At 41.0% G+C, this 23,347-nt stretch overlaps 1 non-coding gene and 1 pseudogene across 1 annotated transcript; one reads left to right on the top strand and one right to left on the bottom strand.

Moving 5' to 3' along the window:
* Positions 1-17,873: 17,873 nt before the first annotated feature.
* On the bottom strand, positions 17,874-18,445 carry LOC122098728 (annotated as a pseudogene).
* A 4,272-nt stretch (positions 18,446-22,717) lies between these two features.
* Positions 22,718-22,824, top strand: LOC122098735. Its single transcript, XR_006145800.1, has one exon. It is a non-coding gene; the product is annotated as a U6 spliceosomal RNA (small nuclear RNA).
* Positions 22,825-23,347: the final 523 nt, after the last annotated feature.

The raw sequence follows: 23,347 nt of genomic DNA, 5'->3' as shown, positions 1-23,347 counted from the left end.
GGTAGGGTAGAGGACAGTTGCTGGTGGTTCACCCCTGTAATCTTAGCTACTCAGGAGGCTGAGATCTGAGGATCACAATTGCAAGCAGGAAAGTCTATATAAGACACTTTTCTCCAATTAAACACCCAAAAGTCCGAAGCAGAGCTGTGGTTCAAGGAATAGAGTGCTAGCCTTGACCACAAAACCTCAGAGATAGCATCCAGGCCATGAATTCAAACCCCAGGACTGGCACACACACACACACACACACAAACACACACACACACGCACACACACAAAGCCAGAACATTTGCCAGTCAGCCTGCACAAGTTCCATCTCTAGCAACTCAATATTAAAAAAAAGAGAGAGAGAAGGGAAGGAAAGACTTGCTCCTGGAGGTGATATAACCAGTGCCAAAATTCCAGTGGAGTTCTAAGATGTGGAACAATATAGAGAGTCGCATGTACAAAGTCTCCTAAGGTGTGGTGTAGAATAGGTGGTGTGGGTGGAATGAAGGTTCTGTAGCTTCAGACATGTCCATCAGGACATTCAAGGCTGGGTCAAGGTTTGTACTTGAGTCACAGGGAGGGCAGAGGATGGAGATCCCAGAATGGGTCCCAGGGGGAAGATTAGCTTGGCTTTTCACCATGGACCCCAGCCATTTCCTGTGGCTGGAAGCCTAATTTTCACAGCTCCTGACCCTCAGGCCTCCTTTACATGGAGGAGTCAGGGCAAATGTAGGGAAGAACACTTGTTTAAGAAAAGCTCCTAGCCCAATGCCAGTGGTGGCTCAACCCACGTAAATCCTAGCTACTGAAAAGACTGAGATCAGAAGTCGTGGGTCAAAGCCAGCTCAGGGGAGGAAAGTTAGTGAGACTCTTCTTGCCAATGGACTACCAAAAGCCAGAAATGGAGCTGTGGCTCAAGTGGTAGAGTGCCAGCCTTGAGGCAAAAATTAAAGAGACCGGAACACAGACCCTAAGTTCAAGCCCCAGTACTGGCACATAAAAAATAAAGAAAAGCTTTCAGGAGTTCCTAGTCCACTGTGGTGAAAGTCCAAATCAGTTGGGTGCTACTGGCTCATGCTTATCCTCCTAGCTCCTCACGAGGCTGAGATCTGAGGATCATGGTTCAAAGCCAGCCTGGACAGGAAAGTCTGGGAGACTCTGATCTCCAATGAACCACAGGAAAACTGGAAGTGGTACTGTGGCTCAAGTGGTAAGCTGAAGAGCTGAATGGACAGTGCCCAGTCCCAGAGTTCAAGGCCCACCTGACCTGCTTGAACCTCACTCTGTGGCTCTAAGCAGAGAAATTTCCAGTGGACCGCTAAGGGTCTCCCAATATCTAGGTGTCCTGCAAGTCTTGAAAGCAGCCTCTTTGGGTGCCTTTGCCTAAAGAGTGGGCCAAAGTATCAGAGAAGGGTCTAGCCTTGGGGCACGGAAGTCATCAGCCAGGTCATCAGAATGGCATCTGTCATGGGTGCAGTGTGGATCTGAGCAGTAAGTCAATATTTCAGACCAGGTTTCTGGGTCAGGAGGGGCAAGAGCTGCAAGATGGCACAGCATGTAATGCCTACTCACGGAGGCAAATTTGTCAGGAACACCTTGGGTGGGTGTTGAGTTGGGCTCATGAAAGACTTGTAAGCTCAGGAATCCACAGCTGGCTGGCTGCTGCTTGTAGCAGTGGCTATCCCAGAAGTCCCTGGGCTCAGAGCCCTGCTTTGCTCACCAGTGTTAAGATGGAAGATGAAGGTCTGCAATCATGCACTGAGTAAAAACCAGCATCCATTGTGTTCTTCCTTTGGTCCTGTACCCTATGCATGAATGGAGGTGCAGTTTCCATGGGATGTACTGCCATGGCCCAGACCTCTCAGCCCAAGGAGTTGGGGAGAAATAACTTATGTGTCGAGAGTTTACTATGACTGTGCCTCTGGACTGCCCCCAGTTCTAGCTCAGCTCATCATTACTACCTTCCTCTGTGTGTGTGTGTGTGTGTGTGTGTGTGTGTGTGTGTGTGTGCGTGTGTGTGTGTGCATGGGCACATCTTGGTACTAGGGCTTGAACTGAGGATCTGGGCTCTGTCCCTCACATTTTTCATTCAAGGCTAGCAACTCTACCACTTGAGCCACAGCTTTTCTTCCAGCTTTCAGGTGGTTATTGTGAAAGGAGAGTCTCACACACTTTAGAAAAGTGAGCTGGTGAAAAGAAATGTACTCATTATCTTGCCCATGTAATTGTAACCCCTCTGTACAGTATTTTCACACAAAAAAGGTCCTACTGATACAAAAAAAAAAAAAAGAAACGACCAATGAGATTTTCACACACCCAAAAGATTGCAGTCATACCAGACCACACGCAGGTGGCCAGTGAGGTTACACTTTGTCACATAATGGCTGTTTAAACCAGCCTGTCACTTTTGGTTTAAATGACTCACAAATTCAACGGTAAAGCAGAGCTTAAGGTAAACATACACAAAGGAGTTTAGTGGAGTTTAACATAAGCATGTGAAAAAGGTGGAGTTTATAGTAAACTCCGGATGTTGCCAGCATGCCAGCATGACCCGGATTACTGGCTACCTTTTTAGTTGGTCAGTCCTTAACAGAACAATGAAGGTGGGTTAAGTTGTTAAGGGGAGGGAGACCTAGAGGCATTCTTTTCATTCCAAGAACTGGGTTGGTTGGAGCCAAGGTTTTTTTTGTTTTTTGTTTTTTCTAAAATCCCTAAAACAAAAACAAAACCTGTAAAGAAGCTGTCCCAGCTCGAGTCTCCTCTCAGGGCCTACTTCACTTGTGCTCCTGCTTGCTCTTATCCCAGCTCTCTCTCAGCCCCACACTCCTCTCCTGGGCCATGCTGCCCTGATGCACACATGCCCCTGCCCCCTTGGACCCCTGGCCATTGCTGCCACCAAAGTGTGCCCCTGGGCCCCACCCCCTCCTCCCCTGGGCCCCACCCACCACCGCTGGCCACAATTGCAGCCCTGACTAGGTCCTAAGGCTTCCAGACCATGGCAATTGCAGCCTTACCTCAGCTCAGCACTCTCCCCCCAGCCCCCCAGTACCTGCCCTGGGGATGGAATCTCCCCTCAGCCCCACCGCTGGAGGAGACTCTCCTCCATTCCCCTTCATTCCACATACCAAGCAGGTGCATTGTGACACTCGTATGTGTATGTGTGTTTGTGTTTGTGTCTGTGTGATTGTTGGGGATAACTACCTCTCAGAACTCAGAATATAGCACCCTTTTGGGATGACTCAGCATACAGCGCACTTCCAAAAATAGCACAAAGCACTGTGTAAAGGACTCAGCACACAGCTCCCTTTGAAGGACTCATCATGTAGTACATTGGGTAGAGTACTCAGCACACAGCACCCTTTGAAGGAGGGAGTCCACAACCCACAGTGTAAAGGACTCAGTGCTTTGAAAAATTCATGCTTTGAAAAACTCAGCACATAGCACTTTTTCCCAGGGATTCATCACATAGAACCTTATAAGACTCCACACAGCACCCTTTGAAGGGCTGAGTATGAAGCACCCTGTGTAAAACACCCAGAGCACAGCACCCTTTGAAAAACTCAACACATAGAACAATTTGGAAGGACTCAGCACATACCACACTGTGGAAGCACTCAGCACACAGCACCATTTAAAGGACAGTACAGAGCACCCTGTGTAAAGGACTCAGCACACAGCACTCAAAAAACTCACCTCATCCCTCCCTTCGCAAGGGCTCAGCACATAGCAGGACCCTTTGGGATGCAGTAGCTCACCACACCTTTTGAAGGACTCAGCATACAGTACATTGTGTAATGGACTCAGCACACAGCACCCTTTGAAAAACCCAGGATGGTCCACGTTTGTCAGGGACTCAGCACATAGTATCCTTTGCGATGACTCAGCAAACAGCACCTTTTTGAGGACTCAGCACAAAACCCCCATATGTGAAGGACCCAGCAAATAGCTCCCTGTGAAGGACTCAGCACATAGCTGTGTGTCACAAGTTCAACTGTTATTAGAATTAGGGTGCTTTCTTCAGTATCACCATTCTTCAGAAACACTTCATAAACCCTACTAGTTCACATTTAGACAACCTGTGTTTTATGGGGAAAGTTGACTGGGGGTCTTGAACTCAAAGCTTGGGGGCCCTGTCCCTGAGCTCTTTGGTTCAATGCTAGAGCTCCACCATGTGGAGGCACAGCTCCAATTTTGTTTTTTTGGGTTGTTCTCTGACACGTCTTTTGGTGATAAGTAAGGTCAAGTTGGGGTATCCGTGGGCAAAGGCTCTTAGCTCAGCCTGGAGATGACCTCTCCCTTCCTTGTGCCCCTGGAAAGCTGGACCTCCTGGAGCTCTTTTGGCCTAGGGTGGAACAGACCTGCTCTGGCATCAGCAATCAGGATGAGCAAAAGTCAGCTTGGCTCTGGTCACTTCCCCAAATTGAACTCTAGAGGATGATGGCACAGGGCTGCCTGTTCTGCCTGTGGCCACCAGGGGACAGGAGTGGCCCACCATAGGGATTGTACCTGCGAGTTGTGTTTACTCTTGCTTCCTTAGGGCCCCCATCATGCTTCAAAGCCACCCTGGAGAGGAAAGTCCTTTAGACTCTTACCTACAATTAACAATCAAAAAGCAAGTGGGGCTGTGGCTCAAGTGGCAGAGCACTAGCCTTGAGCAAGAAAACTCAGGGATAGAGCCTAGGCCCTGAGTTCACACACACACACACACACACACACACACACACACACACACACACACACACACACACACACCACATGCATGCAAAATCAGAGATTTCTACACTGCAATCTTTGGGTATTCTCTACTTTTTCCCCACTAAGCCTGGTGGCTGCTGGCCTAGGTGTTTGGTGCATACAATAGCACCTGGCATCTTTAATTTTGGGGGAACAGAATGGCTAGAAGGTCAGCCTTCCCCCATCCCGGCTCCTTGATTGGGTCATGGTCTATCCAGGCCCTTTGGGCTCCTTTACAGATTTACCAAGATGCCTTCAAAAGGCATCACATACTGGGCACTGGTGGCTCATGCCTGTCATCCTAGCTACTCAGGAAGCTGAGATCTGGAGGATCACGGTGCCAAGCCAGTCTGGACAGGACAGTGTGTGAGACTCTTAGCCTCCATGAAACGTCAGAAAACAAAAGTGGCATTGTGGCTCAAGTGGTAGAGTGCCAGACTTGAGAAAAAGAGCTCAGGGACAGCGCTCATGGCCAACAACAACAAGGAGAGGCATTGCATGTTGTCTTTGGGATTGGCATGGGCCAAATATAATTGGAATTAATTATAATTGGAATTAATCAAGTCCTTTAAGACAAAACAGTACCTCCTTTAGTCCTGTGCTCCTCCATCTCGTCTCACCCCCTGGCCTTGTCCATGCTTTGGGTCAGCATGGATCTGGCTGGATGGGAGGGCTTGCAGGAAGATCCCAGAGCAATCACCCCCACTTCCTTCTGCCCTGCTCACCCTGCTGCTTTTGCTCTTTGCCATAGAACTTCTTCCTGGAATTCATCCATGAGGTCATCACCACCAACGTAGTGGTGAGTGGTGGGTCTGGCCTAACTAGGGGCAGTCAGAGGTGGAAGTAGGTCTGGGACCAGGAGCTTCCACCTTGGGTGTGGGCTGAGGCCATGGCTGACCTTTATTTCATCCTGAGCCTTGCAGTGGTGGGGAGAAAATGTAGACTTCACATTGAGTCAGGTAAAATCAGAATCTGGAGGACCACTTGTGTGTGGGAGGATGTGGGTTTCAGGGGGCCACTGTTGTTGTTACTCTTTTGGGACTCCTCTCTCCCTCTCTCATCCCTCAATGGTAGAAGAGAAACGTCAACTAAGGGTGTGGGAAGAGGGGGCGGGGTAATATTTTGGTGTGAACCAGACTTGTGCTTCATATTCATCCTAGCCCCTACTTCCTATTTATCTGAGGAATGGTCATATGGGTTTGGGAGGGGGGAGAATCATCCCAGCTGAGAATGTGGCTCAGTGGTAGAGTGGTCACCTAGAATGTCTGAAGCCCTTGGTTCTATTCCACACAGAAAAAGCTGGAAAGGGAGGTGGGGCTCAACTGGTAGAGTGCCAGTCTTGATCAAAAATTGCTGAGGGACAGTGGCCAGACCCTGAGTTCAAGCCCCAGGATTGGAAGAACAAATCTTTGTTGGAGGCTTTCTTTTTGCTTTGAAAACAATTTATTCTTTGTGATAAGCATAACATGGGCCTCTTTCCTGGCCACCAATGGGCCATTAGATATTCCTTGAGTTTGGGCCAACTCCCTGAAGCCTCTGTCCTCTCTAATCCCCAGTTTAACCTTCCCATCCCCCAGCAGATGGAGGCATGAGAGAAAGCCACCTGGCCACCTACTTCTGGTGGCTGCCAAGGCTTATGAGAGTCAGTATGTCACATAGAGATTCATCATCCACATCAGTTTACAGGAGAAAGTGGGGGAGCACTCCTCCCCTGAGCCTGGGAGGTGTGGGTGGATTTGGATGTGGGGCAGCTGGGACATGTCGTGCTCCTTGGGGGAGTCCACTATGGGGTCGGGAACCCTGACCTCTCCTCTGGCAGTTTCCATGCTGTCTTCAAGTTGCAATTCTTCAAAACCTTTCTGCTCCTCCCTCATTTCACCCACCACAGGCCCTGAGGAGTGGGAAGCAGAGTTGGGGGGGGAGGGCTCAGCCTGTGCTGGCATCTGAAGACTGCTGTATGTGCCTTCCCTTGTGAGGAGCAACAGCAGCTCCCGCAGCACTCTCCTCCTATCCATCTTCTCCTCAGACAGCCAGTGTATGCACTTGGCTTTCTCCCAACACAGCTCATTCAAGACCAATACCTGCTCTTTACACACAATGAAGGACTCCTCGATGGTTTGGATGTGTGCCAACAGCTGGCTGCATCAATGGTGGAGCTCACCTGTTGGACTCTGGTGTACACCTCATCAGGCAGGTCATGGACAAAGCAGATTTTCTTCTCCGATGCCCATGTGTCCTGTTTCCCATCCCCACGCGTGCTGTGGTGGCAGCTCATAGGGCAGAGGGCCTGTGGCTCCAGCTCAGTCTGTCACTGAGCTGCCGGGTGGCCTGGGTGCCTGCAGCGGGCCCACGCTCCTGTGGCAGGATTTTCCCCCTGTGGATCTCAGCCTCCGAGTATGCTAACAGAGTCTAGTCCATCTCCCAGGCAGCATGGAATGTGTTCTTGTATCCCTTTGGTCAGAAAGAACCATGAAATAATGGTGTGGCTGAAATCGTGTGATGTAGGCAGAATGGGCAGAGTCAAGATGACAGTGGCTCTCCCAGCCCCTTTCCCAGGGAACTCTGTCCAATTTAGTTGGGGACTAGAGGGTGACATGCTTTAGCTGGATAGCTGCACAGATTGTTGTTTATGTCTGTTTGTTGCCAGTCCCAGACCTTGAACTCAGAATCTGGGCACAGTCCATGAGCTGCTTTTGCTCAAAGCTAGCCCTCTACCACTGGAGCCATAAGGCTCTACTTCTGGCTTTGTTGGCACTGAAGTTGGTCAGGGGTTTCAAAGACTATCCTGCTTAGGGTGACTTTGACCATGATCCTCCTATCACAGCCTTGTAAGTATCAAGGAGGACTGGTGAGAGCCACTGGTGCCTGTCTAATCAAGTGGTGGGAGCTGGAGCCCACAGTTTGAATAGTTTGAATCTTGGTTCTGCCACCTCCAAATGGCAGGCGGGAGATCCTAAGAAACTCATTCCTATCCATATGAATACCAATGGAATGTGATGTATGCTATGATTGAATGGGCAGTTCTTGAATGATTCTAGGATAAAATTATACACAATTATTTTATAGGACACTGATCGATTTTAATAAATACTTTATGAAGATTTAAACAATCACATTCATTAAATTGGGGCATAATGAAATACCTAAGAATTGGGCATCACATAGTATAGAAATGTCATTTTTTCTGCCCGGACTTTCTTTACTTAATTGCTATATAGTATTTTCTGAATGTACTTTGGAATATAAAACTAGGATATATTATAGCTGACCTGGAAATGAATTATTCAAACAATTTTTATCAAAAATGCTTATAGCAAAATAAAGAGTCAAATCCAAATTATGTATATTTGAAGACAAAGCTTGGTTAATCCTCCTCTCCCATTCCCCCCTTCTTGAGAATAACACAGATTGTAAGGAAATGCTTAGAATGTTTTGGAGAAATAGGTTGACTTTAAACCAGTGAGTTACTCTACGCTGCATTTTGTTTATTTTATATCTAGAAAAGCTAGACCCTCACCATATCATTTTCCTTAGGCTTTATACTCAGGTTTAATCTTCGATGGGTGAGAAATAAAGATATAAACATTTTTTAACAGTGGTTAAATTTAAGCTGAGGAATCTAGGTACAGTTATACTCATACAGATAAGTCTCATCAGTCATGAGACCATGATATCCAAATGTTAACCAATGCTTACAGGTGTCATGCTTATGAGATTTTGTGTATTATAAATAATAGTTGTTTTGTAAACAACATCATTTCATGGGTTAGGAACTGAAGTGAGACATTATACTCAGAACTAAATTGAAGGAGGAATCCAAAATTTGTTCCCAAGATATACATCATTAACACAATGTTTTAAAAATGCAAGCTAAAGGAAATAATTTATGAAAAAAATCAGCATTTACAATAAATACAGAATCAGTATGACTGATACTTCTTTTATCCCAGTTGCAATACGGCTTGCATGATGACTTTTCTGGTTATATGTTTGGTTAGGTCTTGATATTTAGCTGAAGTTCTGTTCTTTCATATATTCATTTATCAGATCAAAGAGGAAATTAATTCCATGCCAGAGTCAACATCCATAATAACGATATAGTTGTATCCTGCTACTTTGCCAAAATTTCAAATCAGCTTGAGTATCCTGAGTCTTTTTTGGATCTAACTAAATGGGTATGTAATTTTGTCAGTACTAAAAAGATTTTGATCATCACTTATTAAAATAGTATTTTCTGGAAACGACTTCTATCTTCTCATGAAATTTTTAGTGTCATTTATATCATGGGTTGATGTTTTCCTTTAGATAACCTACATTCAGTCTTCTACAATTTGGAGTAGTTTAAAATTATGTATACTCAGGTACCCTGCTCAGATTCTATTATTTGTATATTTTGTTCTTGTTAAATCAGTAGGATTTAGGTCTCAATATGGATACTATTGGACTTATTCATTGCATTTCTTAATTTTTTAAGTATGTCATGTTTTTTGTTATTTAATTCTTTTAATATGTGCAGCTCCCACTCCACATACAGTCACATTTGTTTTAAACAACTTGATCCATTCATGTGATTTGCTATATTACCTTCATCTAGATGAATTTAATTACAAATTAACACAACCATATTTCTTTTTTTATTTTAATTTTAATAATTTTTTATTGTGAAAATACTGTACAGAGGGGTTACAATTACCTGGGCAAGATAGTGAGTACATTTCTTATCAAGCATTGTAGCCTCCTCCTTTGTTTACTCTTCCCATCACTTCCCATTCTCCCGCCCCCCCACTCAATCCTCCCCCCCCAACAAGTTGTAAAGTTCGTTTTCGACATGACAACTTGTACTTCTCATAACACAACCATATTTCTGAGACACAGTTAGTTTTATGGATCTACTCAAGGGTAACATGTATTTGAGGTTTTTGTGCTTAAAAACAACCAAGCACAACAAGTTTTTGTTCCTGGGGGAGTTCTACTTTGTTGGTTGTTTTTCCAGCTGTGGTGACTTCAACATATGTGTGCATTTTATTTCAGTTGTTTTGTGTCTATATTTTGTTTCATATAACAGAAAGTACATAAATAATCAGTGATTTAGAACTTTTCCAAATAGATTTCTAAGAGAGATACTTGAAGTTTTGTGACATCTGGGACCAGGTAGGTCTTCTTAATGGAGGGGGTAGCAGAATAACAGACACATTCTTTGACATGATTTGAATTCTTCCTCCTCTTTTCTCACTATTTCCAATAGTATTACTTCAAAGCCTTTAGTGGAAAGAAAATAATTTTGTCTGTATGAACTCATAAATTTGCTTTAATTAGGACACAGTACACATTTACATTTGATTTTAACTCTAAAATCTTCTTTCCTTCTTTAAAAGTCACAGATGTGAATTTGTAATGCTAAAATACCATCTAATAATTTATATGAAATGGTCCAAATTATTTTCGCTTCACACTATATATAATATAGAGTGTAATAATAGTGAGCAATGTAGTATGTAATAATTTACTTTGGGGAAAGCTAATTAGAGTGGATTTTGTGAAATACTGAGTAATAGTAAAAATTATGTTTGATTCTATTAAAAAGTTCACAGTTACATCTAAAAATAACTCATAATTATGAACTAATGCTAAAAAGTAAGATTGTTTATTGGAAAAAGCTAGAAGTTTCAATAAGCTTGCTTTTTAGAAATTGACTTGGATCTGGGCTTCGATGGCTCATGCCTACAACCCTAGCTACTCAGGAGTCTCTTAATGAGGATAGTGGTTCAAAGCCAGCCTGGGCAGAAAAGTCTGTGAGACTCTTATCTCCAATAACCCACTTGAAAAGTAGAAACAGCACTGTGGCTCAAGTGGTACAGTGGTATCAATGAGCTGAAGAGCTGAGAGACAGCGCCCATTCCCAAAGTTCAAGCCGCATGACCACAAAAAAAAACAAAAAATTGACATGGGTTTTTACTTTAAATTTCATGATTTTTTATTGTGAAAATACGTACAGAGGGGTTACAATTACATGAGCAAGGTAATGATTACATTTCTTATCAAGCATTGTTGCCCCCTCCTTTGTTTCCCCTTACCATCCCTTCCCAACTCCCCACCCCCAAACCAACCTTACCATCCCTTCCCAACTCCCCACCCCCAAACCAACCCAAAGCTGTAAAGTTCGTTTTCCGACATAACGTGTTGTACATCTGATTGTTGCAATGAGTCCACCTGTATCCCTATGTAAAGAATTTGTTTTACCCTTCTCCTCCACAAATTATACCAACATCAAATACAGTGAAAACAGGGGTTATACCATAGGGGAGGGACATACAAAGCAACAAAGAAATCATCTTAGAAATATGCTAGAAACAATAGCAATTTGAGTTCTTATCTTGGGGTTCATTTCACCAAATATCAACTTATCTGACCGTTTCTGCTTGTCTCACAAATACACTAGTTATTGCAAATAAGGGAAACCATGGGATCTCTGTTTCTTTGAACCTCGCTTACTTCACTTAATAGAATTTTTTCCAAGTCTTTCCATTTCCTAACACATGGGGCAATGTCATTCTTTCTGATGGAGGCAGAGAATTCCATTGTGTATATACAACATATTTTCTTGATCCATTCATCTACTGAGGGGCATCTGGGTTGCTTCCATATCTTAGCTATGGTAAATAATGCTGCAATAAACATAGTTGTGCTGGTAGCTTTCGTATGGTTATGTTTGTGATCATTTTGGTAAATGCCCAAAAGTGGGATTGCTGGGAAATAGGGGAGCTCTATGTGGATTCTTTTGAGGAACCTCCATACTACTTTCCAAAGTGGTTGAACAAGTTTACACCCCCACTGATAATACAATAAGGTTTCCTTCTGTGCACATTCCCTCCAGCTTCTGTTGTTATTAGAGTTCTTGATTATAGCCATTCTAACTGGTGTGAGGTGGTATCTCAATGCTGTTTAGATTTGCATTTCTTTTATGATTAGGGAAGTTGAGCATGTCTTCATGTGTCTATTAGCCATGCTTCTTTCCTCTTCAGAGAAGTTTCTCTTTAAGTCTTTAGCCCACTTATTTATTGGGCAGTTGTTTGAGGATTTGTTGTTGGATTTACTTTTGTGAGTTCCAGGTATATTTTAGATATGAAACCCTTGTTTGTTGTATGGCTAATGAAGGTCTTCTCCCAATCCATGGGTTTTCTATTGCTAGCTTTATCCTTTGCCATGCAGAAGCTCTACAATTATATGTAATCCCATTTGTGCAACCTTTCTTTGATTTGTTGTGTTTCTGGGTATCTATTAAGAAAATTTTGGCCTTTGCCAAGGAGACCTAGGGTGTATGCTGTAACTCTAGGTCTTTGATCCATTTGGAGTTGATTCTGGTGCAGGGTGATATATAAGAATATAGCTTTAGTTTTCTACAAGTGATTAACCAATTTTGTTTGACAGCCACTTACTGAAGAAGCTGTCTTTCTTCCATTCTATTTTTTTTAGCTCTCTTATCGAAGATTAGATGGCTATATATCTGTGAGTTAATATCTAGGATTTCAGTTCTATTGCATTGGTCCTGAGATCTGTTCTGGTGCCAGTATGAAGCTGTTTTGATTATTACGGCTTTGTAGTAGAGTTTGAAATTTTGTATTGATATTCCTCCGGCATTGTTCTTTCTGAGGATCATTTTTTATTCGGGGTCTTTTATTGTTCCATATGAATTTTTGGATTGCCTCTTCTATTTTTTTGAAGAATGAGGTTGGAATATTCATAGGTATCACATTGAATTTGTACATAGCTTTGGGAAATATTGCCATTTTCATGATGTTGATCCTTCTAATCCAGGAGCATGGGAGGATTTTCCCAATTTCTAAGTTCTGTTTTCATTTCCTTTTTCAGGTTTTTAAAGTTTTCATCATAGATTTTTCACTTCTTTGGTTAATCTAATTCCTATGTATTTCATTTTTTGTGGGGCTATTACGAATGGAGTTGCTTTCCTTATGTCAGCCACGCTTTTCTCATTGTTGGCATACAGTAAAGCCATTGATTTTGAGTGTTAATTTTATACCATGCTACTTTGCCAAAATTTTGAGTCAGCGTGAGTAATTTGGGAGTGAATTCTTTAAATATAAGATCATGTCATCTGAAAAGAGCGAAAGTTTTATTTCATCTTTCCCTATTTGGATCCTTTAATGTTTGCATCTTGTCTTATTGCTGTAGCGAAGCATTCTAATACTAAATTGAAGAGAAGTAGAGAGATTGGACATCCTTGTCTAGTTCCTAAGAAGAAATGGCTTTAGTTTTTTTTACCATTAAGTATAATGCTGGCTGAAGGTTTGTCATATACAGCCTTTATTGTATTGAGGAATGTTCCCTGGATTCCTAATTTTCCCAGAGCCTTCATAAAAGGGTTTTGGAACTTGTCAGACGCTTTTTTCTACATCTATTGAGATAACCATGTGGTTCTTATCTTTGCTCCTGTTGATGTGATGAATTATATTAATTGATTTGCGTATATTGAACCAGCTTTCCATCCCTGAAATGAATACTGTTTGATCGTGGTGTATGATTTTTGGATGAATTGTTGAAGTCGATTGGCCAAAATTTTGTTGAGAAGTTTTGCATCAATGTTCATCGAAGAAGTGGATCTCTAGTTCTCTTTCTTTGATGAGTCCCTGCCTGGTTTTGGGATGAGGGTTATGATGTCTTCATAGAATGAGTCCCATTGTGCACTTTCTCTTTCAATTTCATTGAAGAGTTGGAGGAGTATTGGTGTGAGCTCTGCTTTGAAGGCCTTGTAGAATTCCGCTGTAAATCCATTGGTCCTTAGATGAGAGGTCTCTTATTGCTGCTTCTATCTCAATGCTTGATATGGGCCTGTTAATTTGATTTAACTCATCTTGGTTTAGTTTTGCCATGTCAATATTTGCTAGGAAAAAGTCCATTTCTACCAGGTTCTCAACTTATTAGCATAAAAGTTTGAGAAGTATTCCCTTATAATGTTCTGGATTTTGGTTGTTTCTGTGGTGATGTTTCCATTCACATCTCTGAGTTTGTTTATTTCTGTGTGTGCTCTTCTTTTTCTGATAAGATTTGCTAAGCGTCTGTCAATTTTTGTTAATTTTTTCAAAGAACCAACTCTGTTTTGTTGATTCTTTCTATTTTTTTTTTTTTTGATTCTAATTCGTTTAATTCTGATTTAATTATTTCTTTCAATCTACTGGACAGGAGTTTATTTGGTTGCTCTTTTTCACTGAGGTAAATGTCTCTTTAAATTGTTGGTTTCAGATCTCTCTAATTTGTTGATGTAGGAACTCAGAGGTATAAAATTGCCTCTGAGTACTGCATTTCCTGTGTCCAAGAGGAGCTGGTAATTTATGATTTCATTTTTGTGGAATATCATGAACATTTGCATTTCCTTTCTAATCTCTTCCATGACCCACTGGTGATTCAACAGTGTGTTGTTCAGCCTCCATGTGTTAGAGGACTTTCTTTGGTGGCTTTTGGTGTTAAATTCTAATTTTATTCACTTGGAGCCTGTTTCTTGGACGTTATTGTCATCTTGTTGGTTTTCTATGTGTAGGACATCTTCAAGTATCTTTTGTAAGTCTGGTTTGGTGGTTCTAAAAGCTTCTTGTATCTGAATAGGCCTATCTTTTTGCATGTTTGGGAAGTTCTCTGCTACAATTCTGTGAAATAAATTTTAACCATTAACTTCTGTCTCTAGGTGCTCCTCTACACCCATTATCCTCAGATTAGGCCTCTGATGGTGCTTTCCAAATGTTGAATAGATCTATCATATTTCTTGGATTTGTCTTGGATAGTTATACATTCTTTCTCTATAATATCTAGGCTGTCTTCAATGCCCAAGATTCGATCTTCTGCATGGTCTAACCAACTGTCAAGAATTTCTACTTTGTTTTTATTTCTTTTCCTTCTAATTGTTTGGCTTTGATGGCTTCAAATTCTTTGTTGGAGCTTTGTTTTGGGTCTTGTATAAACTTTACTTCCTTAATTTGGTGGTCAGTGTTTGTTCTCAAATCACTTAGTTGATTCGTTATGGTTTCCTTGGGCTCCCATTACTTTTCTTTGGCTCCATTGAGCATTCCTTTTGTGGTCTCCCTGAATTCATTCAGCTGTCTGTTCATGGATGCCTTTACTGATCTTGCTCTATTCTCATCCCTCTTTCACAATTCCTGTATTACTCTTTGAACAGCTTCCTCACAATCATGCAATTCCTGTCTTTCTCTTTGACTGATCTAAGCCTTCTCATGCGATTTCTGTATTTCTCTTTGACTGTTCTCAACCTGCTCATACAATTCCTGTATTAATCTTTGAGTAGCTTCCTCATGCTCACAAGATTCCTATATTAATCTTTGGTTTGCCCCCTCTCGCTCTCTATCACACTCACACTGAGTCCTTTACAAGTTTTCAATGTATTCATTCAACATGTTTACCAGTAGTGCTTGTAGAGCTTTTTGGGAGCTCTCTCCTGGATTATTCATTAAGTATTCTGTCACCTGATTATCATGAGTGGGAATTCATATACCTGGACTTGCCATTTTTCTTGTGTTTTCTGGCTTGTTCTGCCCATTTGGTATGAAAGTAAAACCAATTTTGTGCTAGACCGCTATTTTAAGGCAAGCATCAACCGGAGTCCTGTAGTTGCACAGTCAAAATGGCTGCAGATACAGTCTAGTTCATCAGATATAATCTATTCATCATCAAACAACCATGGACTAATGGGGTAGTAAAAGCAAAAAGGTATGTCAAAAAATTGACACACCAGAAATTATTAGGTTTAGGGAGAATTGTGGAGAAAATTAGGATTAGAGGAATGTGGAAAGGTTAAAGAAGAGTGAATTTAAACAAGTCCTAATCTCTGAGAGGGAAATTGATTGGACCGAATGATAGGAGAGAGATTTTTTTAAAAATAAAGAAAAAATGGATAAACAAAAATTTAAATCTAAGAAGTGAAACACAAAATTATGTAAGTTTAAAGAAATGATATTGAGGGAAGAAAAGGATAGGATGAGATGAGAGGAGGGATAGAAAGGAAATATGAAAAAATAAAAAATAAAAGAAAATTAAAATTAGTTAATTGAAAATTATATTGGTACAAAGAGATAATACTGCTATTATAGAAATTAAGCCTAAGATGTTTTGACTCGAGTAATAAATTTCAGGATTAAGTATGTACACAATGGGGGATAAGGTTTAATAATTGACCACAGGTATGTATCTGGGGATGAGCTGAACAGCAATTAAGTCAAACAAAAAAGAGAGAAAAAAAATGAAAACAATAAAAAAGGACCAAAATGTCAAAGGAGATTAAACACACACACACACACACACACACACACACACACACACACACACACATCAGAAATAAAAATTATGAGAAAAAAATTAACGTCAAACATTTTTTTAAAAAATAAAAATTGAAAAAAAGGTTAAAAAAAGAGTTATTTGATTTTTGTGTTTTTTTTGGGGTGTGGGGTATGGGAAGACCCTGTATCTCCCCTGCGTCCATAACCAGTCTCTTGGTGGAGTCTCTGGTGTGCTTGTGGTGTTTGGTTTTCCTTTTGCTTGACTGGTTTCTTAAGTCAATTATTTTCGTGCTGGCAGAAAAATGCTCTGCTTTACCCAGGATTTTGTGATCCTCTTCCCAGGCTATTCCGTGGAAGGGAGATCTGCTTTGAATATCACAAAAGAGGGAGATGGCTGTTTCCTTCAGTGTGGAAATGCCGTGATGAGGTAGGGTTGAGGCTTTTCAGCAAATAGTAGCTTTTCCCTGTGGGGAAATTCCTGAAACACTCATGGAAAACATTCTCAGGGTTTTTGTTTTTGTTTTTACTGAGTTTCAATTGTTTGTCTAGGCTGCTGTAGGAAGGAGCAGCCTCTGTCTCTGTTTACCCTGTGAAGGAAATCACTCCTCTGAGGACACTGGTTCTACTGGCTGGGTGGGGTGACATTCCCCTCGGTGGAGCTGAGCCTGGCAGGTCATGTCTACTTCCTGTGACCTACTAAATGACTCTCTTGTTTTCATCCAAGGCCTGAGTTGGAGCTATCTGTTCAGCCCTGTGGAGGTCAGTATCTTAGATGGAGATCTCTGGTAGTGGAGGATGGGTGGCCTTCCCTCCTCTGCACCCTGAGAAGGAGTGAGGATGTCAGGATTCTACTCATGCCAGAGTGTTGGTTCCTGCATCGTCTCTGGTCTGTGACCTGCAGGATGAAGATATCTGCTCCTTGTTAGTTCTTGCTGGTGTTGAGTAGAATCCGCTCACCGGCCACATCTGGGGCCTTTGTCGTGGACTCTCTCTGTAGGGATGAGGGCTACAGCCACTGGCGCTGTCCCAACTGCCACCTCAGCTGTGGCTCCTGGCAAGTGCTCAGATCTGTCATCTTGCCTGGATTTTCCCTCTTTGGCCAAACTCTCTTTACTGTGATGGCACACTTGGTGTGACTCTCTAACCTAGGACTGTTCACTGGAACATTAAAACTGCTTTCTATGTAAGAGCTTGTTTACCCTCCAGCTTCTCCTCCTCCATCTTCCCCCAAATCCTCATGATTTTTTTTTGACCAGAAAAAAATAGCTTTATTTGGACTGAGAATTGGAAAATGAGAGTAGGACCTGAGCTAGCATGTTCAGCTAAGGAGTAGAGATTACATTTCCAGAAAGCTCATCAACCAAATGTACTCTTGCTTTGAATCAAAGCAGCCTTGCAGTTAATGAAATCATTAGGAGGCCTGCTGGGAACATATCTAGCTTTAAATGATCCTAGTATGCTACCTTTATAAAAAAAAAAAGTACAGGTTTTTTATCATTATGAAATTTCCACCAACCACACGTATTACAAACGGAAATGGAAGGACAAAAAATACATTTTACAGAATTTAAACTTGTCTTCAGCATTTAGCTCACAGGTTTCGCCATCTTAAAAAAACTCCTCCTCTGTTAAAGTCTTCAGCTCTTGAGATTGGAGGCACAGCTCAATTTTTATTGTGCTAGCCAATGAGTAAAAGCATTAGGTACTGAGCTGGAGTCCCAGTCTCGAACCAAAAAGAAAAAGAAAAAGAAAAAGAAAACAAAAGATTGATCAACCAGGAAGGAGATGGTCTTTACTAACCCACAGAAATACTTTATCCATTTCCCTAGCAAGTCAGGGCTGAACAGCAGGGTAAGGCTCAGATGAGGGTGGGGTGGGGATCAGAGGGCTAATTTCCCCCTAGTACAACACCACAGCAGAAGCTTGATGAGAGCAAAACTGGTGAGACTTGAGGGGAGGGTCCAGGCCCTGAGTTCAGTCAGAGTCACTGCTGGAAGAGGAGGAGGAAGAGGAAGAATGCTTGCCATGCTTGTGGTGTTTGTGCATCTCTTTATGTGTTTTCTTCATTTTCTTCACTGTTTTCTTGTCCATTGGGGCTCGTGGGCCTATGCCAGGAGCCAGGTTATTCACAGGACATATGCCAGGTGCAGGTGGTGGGCATGGGGTGGGTAAGGACCTGAGGGTTGGTATCCTGGATACTGTGGCTGTGGCACAGGGTAAGAGGGCCCACATGGAGGGAAAGCTGGGTTCCCCTGGGGAGGTCCTGGAGGAAAGGGACACCCGGGTACAGGACCAGGAGGAATGGCTGGATTTACAGGTTGTGGGCACAAAGGAGGTGGACACCCAGGATTGGAACCTCCAGGGCACCCCATGTAAGGGATACTCGCATTTTGCACCGGCTGCCATGCATTGGGATGCCACATGTTCAGGTGTTTTCCTAAGCTTTTCTTCCTGCGCCTGGATTATACCGGTCCTCCTGAGCCTTTTCCCCCTCATGATCTTTTATGAGTGGTTTTTTAGTGAAAAATGTTTTGGTGTTTATATTTTGATTTGGCATAAAATGAGCCTACTATTGTCTTAATTTAATAAAAAAAACAACTCTGATTCTCTGACAGCATAAATTTTGTGAGTAATGGTTAAGACTAGGTTGCCTTTCTGAAAAAAATATCACCACCCAAAAAAGAGAAACAAAAGGAAAATAAATATGACAGGAAACATAAATCTTAATGGACTAATAGTCTGTCAGTTTGCTTTAACTTTTAATGAAAAATTAAAGTAATACTTGATAATGTTTTATTAACATATTTAAATTTCTTCATTCTTGTCAATTAAGATTCACTTTATAAAGAAATTCAACAGGTGACAATGTTTTTTCATGACTTTTCCATAGAAATGATCATTTCATCATTATAGTGTATAGCACAATACACCCAGAAAGCTTTTAAGGAAAAAGATTTCCCATTCTTTGGTTTGCTTCAGTCTGTATTTAAAGCTGCATACCACATCTTACCCACCCTATTGTCTGTCTTCTCATTTGAAACATTTCAATAAGTTTTCTTTCCCTGGTTTGTCAGTCAGCAAATCTTTATAAAACAACATGCTTTCATTCATTGTGCTTTCCAAAATATATCTCACAAATGCCAAAACGAAGCACAATCTGAAACATCTGTGGATTTTTCCACCTAGAGTCCAAAGTAATCACTTTCCATACTCCTTAGAACCAGCTGTTCACTGGCATTAATTGTTCTATCACTTCCATGCTTTAAAACAACAGCATTTGACAAAGGCGTACATTTTAATTGGTTTACCACATTTGGTTCGTTTTCAGCAAGGACTGTCTTCACGGAAGATGGTAATAGATGAGGTTTGCAATTATGTATTTTGAAGGGGCTCTAAGTTGTGGATATAGAATATACATTTCAGTGACTAAATATTTAAATTAAATCCTATAATGTATACTCCTTCAATTTTCTGGCTAAAGTGTTCTACAATCTAGATATTTTTTAAGGAAATATTGTACATGTTTCCTTGGTGACAACGTAATTGGAAGACTTAAATTTTTCTTTTTTTCTTTTTATATTGTGAAAATAATGTACAGAGGGGTTATAATTACATGGGCAAGATAATGAGTACATTTCTTATCAAGCATTCTAGCCTCCTCCTTTGTTTCCCCTTCCCATCCCTTCCCATTCTCCCTCCCCTGCCCCTCCATCCAATCCTCCTCCCTGCCCCCACCAAAGTTGTAAAGTTCGTTTTTCCATATAACGACTTGTACATCTCATTGTTGGAATGGATCCACCTGTACCCCAATTTAAACATTTCTTTTTTCCTTTCCCCTTCTCAAATTATACCAACCTCAAATACAGTGAAAGCAGAGGTTATACCATGGGGGAGGAACATACAAAGCAACAAAGAAATAATCTTATAAATGTGTTAGAAACAATCACCTGAAAGAAAAAAAAAAAACATTTGAATACATATATTAGGGTTCATTTTCCTAACATCAACTTATCTGACGTTTTCTGCATGACTCAGACATATACTAGTTATTGCAATTAAGGGAAACCATGGGACCTAAGTTTTTTTGGGCCTGGCTAACTTTGCTTAATATAATTTTTTTCCATGGTAGACTTAAAATTTTCATATATCATTGCCGACTTAAATGAAGTGAATGTACCTGGGTTTGCATACAGAACTTTTGAGAGAGCATTAATGTTTGAATCTTGAATGGGATTTGATTGAGAATTGTGGCAGGCTTTCATGATATGAGAAGAGAAAGGCCTTACTAATACTTTAATTTGCTACATTGCTGTATTAGTTTATTCAAACCCACACATACACACAGATATACAAATATGTAGTATGAAGACCCAGTCAGTCTGCAAGAAAATATTTTAATAGGGATTCCATAAAATATTTAGTCTGCTGAGATCTGATTGGAATTTATAGCAATATCTATTCCACCCCTGGACAATTCATTATCATTGGTGAGGATGTTGCCATTTGAATTCAGAATGCCCCAGAAAGACCTATGTGTTAAAGAAAAATGACTTTCCATTTCCTCCCATACTGTGGAGAATACCTGAATAGTTCTTATGGAGATTAAGTTCTTCAGAGTGAAACCTCTGAGAACATGCACACTCATCTGCTTTCTTCTTTTCTCTTTTAATCATTCTAGGTCAAAAACATTTCTTTTTGATATACTCCTCACCTTGACATTGTCTTGTCACAGGCCACCAAAGCAATAAAACCAACTGAACATACACTTACACTGAAACCTTCAAACTTATAAATCTGAGTAAGCCTTTCTGCTTAATAAATGGACAATATCACTTATTATGATAGGTTATAAAGCTAACACAGAAATCTAGTCTTTCTAACAATGTAGAGTACATAAAAAAGTTTCATTATAAAATATCTAACTCAAAGTTATATTTTGTGTTTTTGTTTCTGTAGATCCTAGGGCTTAAACTCACAGCCTGACTGGTGCTTTTGTGTTCAAGGCCAGTGCTCTACATAAAATCTGAACTGGAACTCCATTTCTCCTGGTGGTTAATTGGAAATAAGAATCTCATGAACTTTCCTATACTGGCTGGCCTATTCATGTTGCATACTTTATGTAATTCCATTCTCAGCATTATATAGGTGCTCCAACTACAATATAAAAAAACTTAAACGTACTAAAGATATTTGTAAAGTATAAAATGAGGAAAGAATTTTCATCCTTTACAAATCTATGCAAAATCTATGCTAAACTATTGATATTTTACTGGACCTTTCCTGCAACCAGTTTGATATAGTTTAATAATTGTCACACCAACTTTCTCTCTATATTCTACTGGATATATACATTTTCATGTATGTTTGTATATGTATACATATATGTATCTATCTATATATGTTCGAATGTGCATCATCGGACTTGAAACTGTTTTGTTTTGCTGTTCAGCAATGAACCTTGTCGGCTCATTCTGTGACAATATCAGTGCTCATTCTCATTATTCCTTTATTTACCAAATCATCAGCCTTCTAAAATCAGCTTCATTTCTTTTTTTTTTTTTTTTGGGTCCGGTCTTGGGGCCTGAACTCTGGGCCTGGGCGTTGTCCCTCAGCTCTTCAGCTCAAGGCTAGCGCTCTACCACTTGAGCCACAGTGCCACTTCCGGTTTTTTTCTTTTAGCTTATGTGGTGCTGAGGAATCGAACCCAAGTCTCATGCATGCAAGGCAAGCACTCTACCACTGAGCCACCTTCCCAGCCCTCAGCTTCATTTCTTGGGTAAGGTTACCGAACAGTCCAACTAATATCCACCCAGAGGGTTTTAATAAAGCAAGTTTTAAGGAAGAATATAACATGAAGTGACAACTACAGAAATTCCAGAGACCTGACATCTTTCACATTTCTGTCTTCCTTCTCTTCTCATACTTCAGAAAGTATTGACTAACACTATAAGTATACTGCAATTATAAGTTAAGGATCATTGGTTTTTTTTGTTTTTGTTTTTTTTTTCCAACCTGAAGCCTTCTTTTCCATGATTCGACATAAACTTTTGGGAGATTTTTTGGATTGTGATGGGATTCCACCCAAAACAAAGCCATGTATATTAAGAAAGTCAATGTTTTCAACTCAGAGTACTAAACAAAAGAGGGAGAAAATTAAGGTTAGCTATATATGTTAAGCACAAATATAGGCAATATCAAGATATCTTGAAATTGTATACTTTTACTGGATAAAGTGGCTCAAACCTGTAATATTATCTACTTAGAAAACAGAGATTAGAGAATCGCAGTTCCAGGCAAGCCCAAACCAAAAAAAAAAAAAAAAGAAGAAGAAGTTTCAGAAACTCTGTTAGAGTTTGATGGGTGCTATGTGTTTTGCTTGTGTTAGGAGGACCACAGTCCAAGCAGACCCAGGTATAGTGATACTTACCTCAAAAGAAGCAATCAAGTTACAATCTGCAGGTATGGCAGTAGTAGAGATGCCAAAGTTGTAAAGTTCCTTTCATTGTTGCAATGGGTCTACTTGTATCCCTATTTAAACATTTTCCCCTTCCCCTCCACAAATTATGCCAACATCAAAAATGTGTGCTTATGTAAGAACTGCATGATTCTAAAATTTCATGACAATTCTTTTGAACTTACTTTTTTGTGGAATTGACTAAGAAAATCAATTACACCTTCTATATAAAAAATGTTCTGTGCTTAATCCGGCAGCCCATACACTAACATCGGAATGATACAGAGAGGATTAGCATGGTCCCTGCACATGGATGACTTGCAAATTCGTGAAGCAATCCATATTTTTACAACAACAAATGCTGGAGGGGATGGGGCCACAAGGGAACCCTACTGCATTCTTGGTGGGAGTGTAAACTTCTTCAACAACTTTGGAAAGCAGTATGGAGTTTCCTCAAATGACTCCACATAAAGCTCCCCTATGACCCAGCAATCCCACTTTTGTTCATTTACCCAAAGGATCACAAATAAGACCATATTAAACTACCAGCACAACTATGTTTATTGCAACATTATTTACCATAGCTAAGATATGCAACCAATCCAGATGCCCGTCAGTAGATGAATGGATCAAGAAAACGTGGTAGAGGATTTCCGGGAAGATGGCTGAGGAGAAGCTGGAATCTGAACAAGCTCTTGCATAGAAAGCAGTTTCAGAGTTCCAGTGAACAGTCCCAAGCCAGAGAATCACACCAAGTGTGCCATCACAGGAGAGAGATAGTCAAGAGAGGAGAAGCCAAGCAGACACATCTGAGTGCTTGCCAGCAGCTGCCACTGCAGCGGCAGGGTCGCGGCGGCGACCACCGCCGCGG

Source organism: Dipodomys spectabilis, unplaced genomic scaffold, assembly GCF_019054845.1.
Source record: "Dipodomys spectabilis isolate Male_0828 unplaced genomic scaffold, ASM1905484v1 ptg000488l, whole genome shotgun sequence".
NCBI lineage: Eukaryota > Metazoa > Chordata > Mammalia > Rodentia > Heteromyidae > Dipodomys > Dipodomys spectabilis.
The sequence above is the reverse complement of the archived record's forward strand: the minus strand, read 5'-3'. Positions and strand labels throughout refer to the sequence as shown.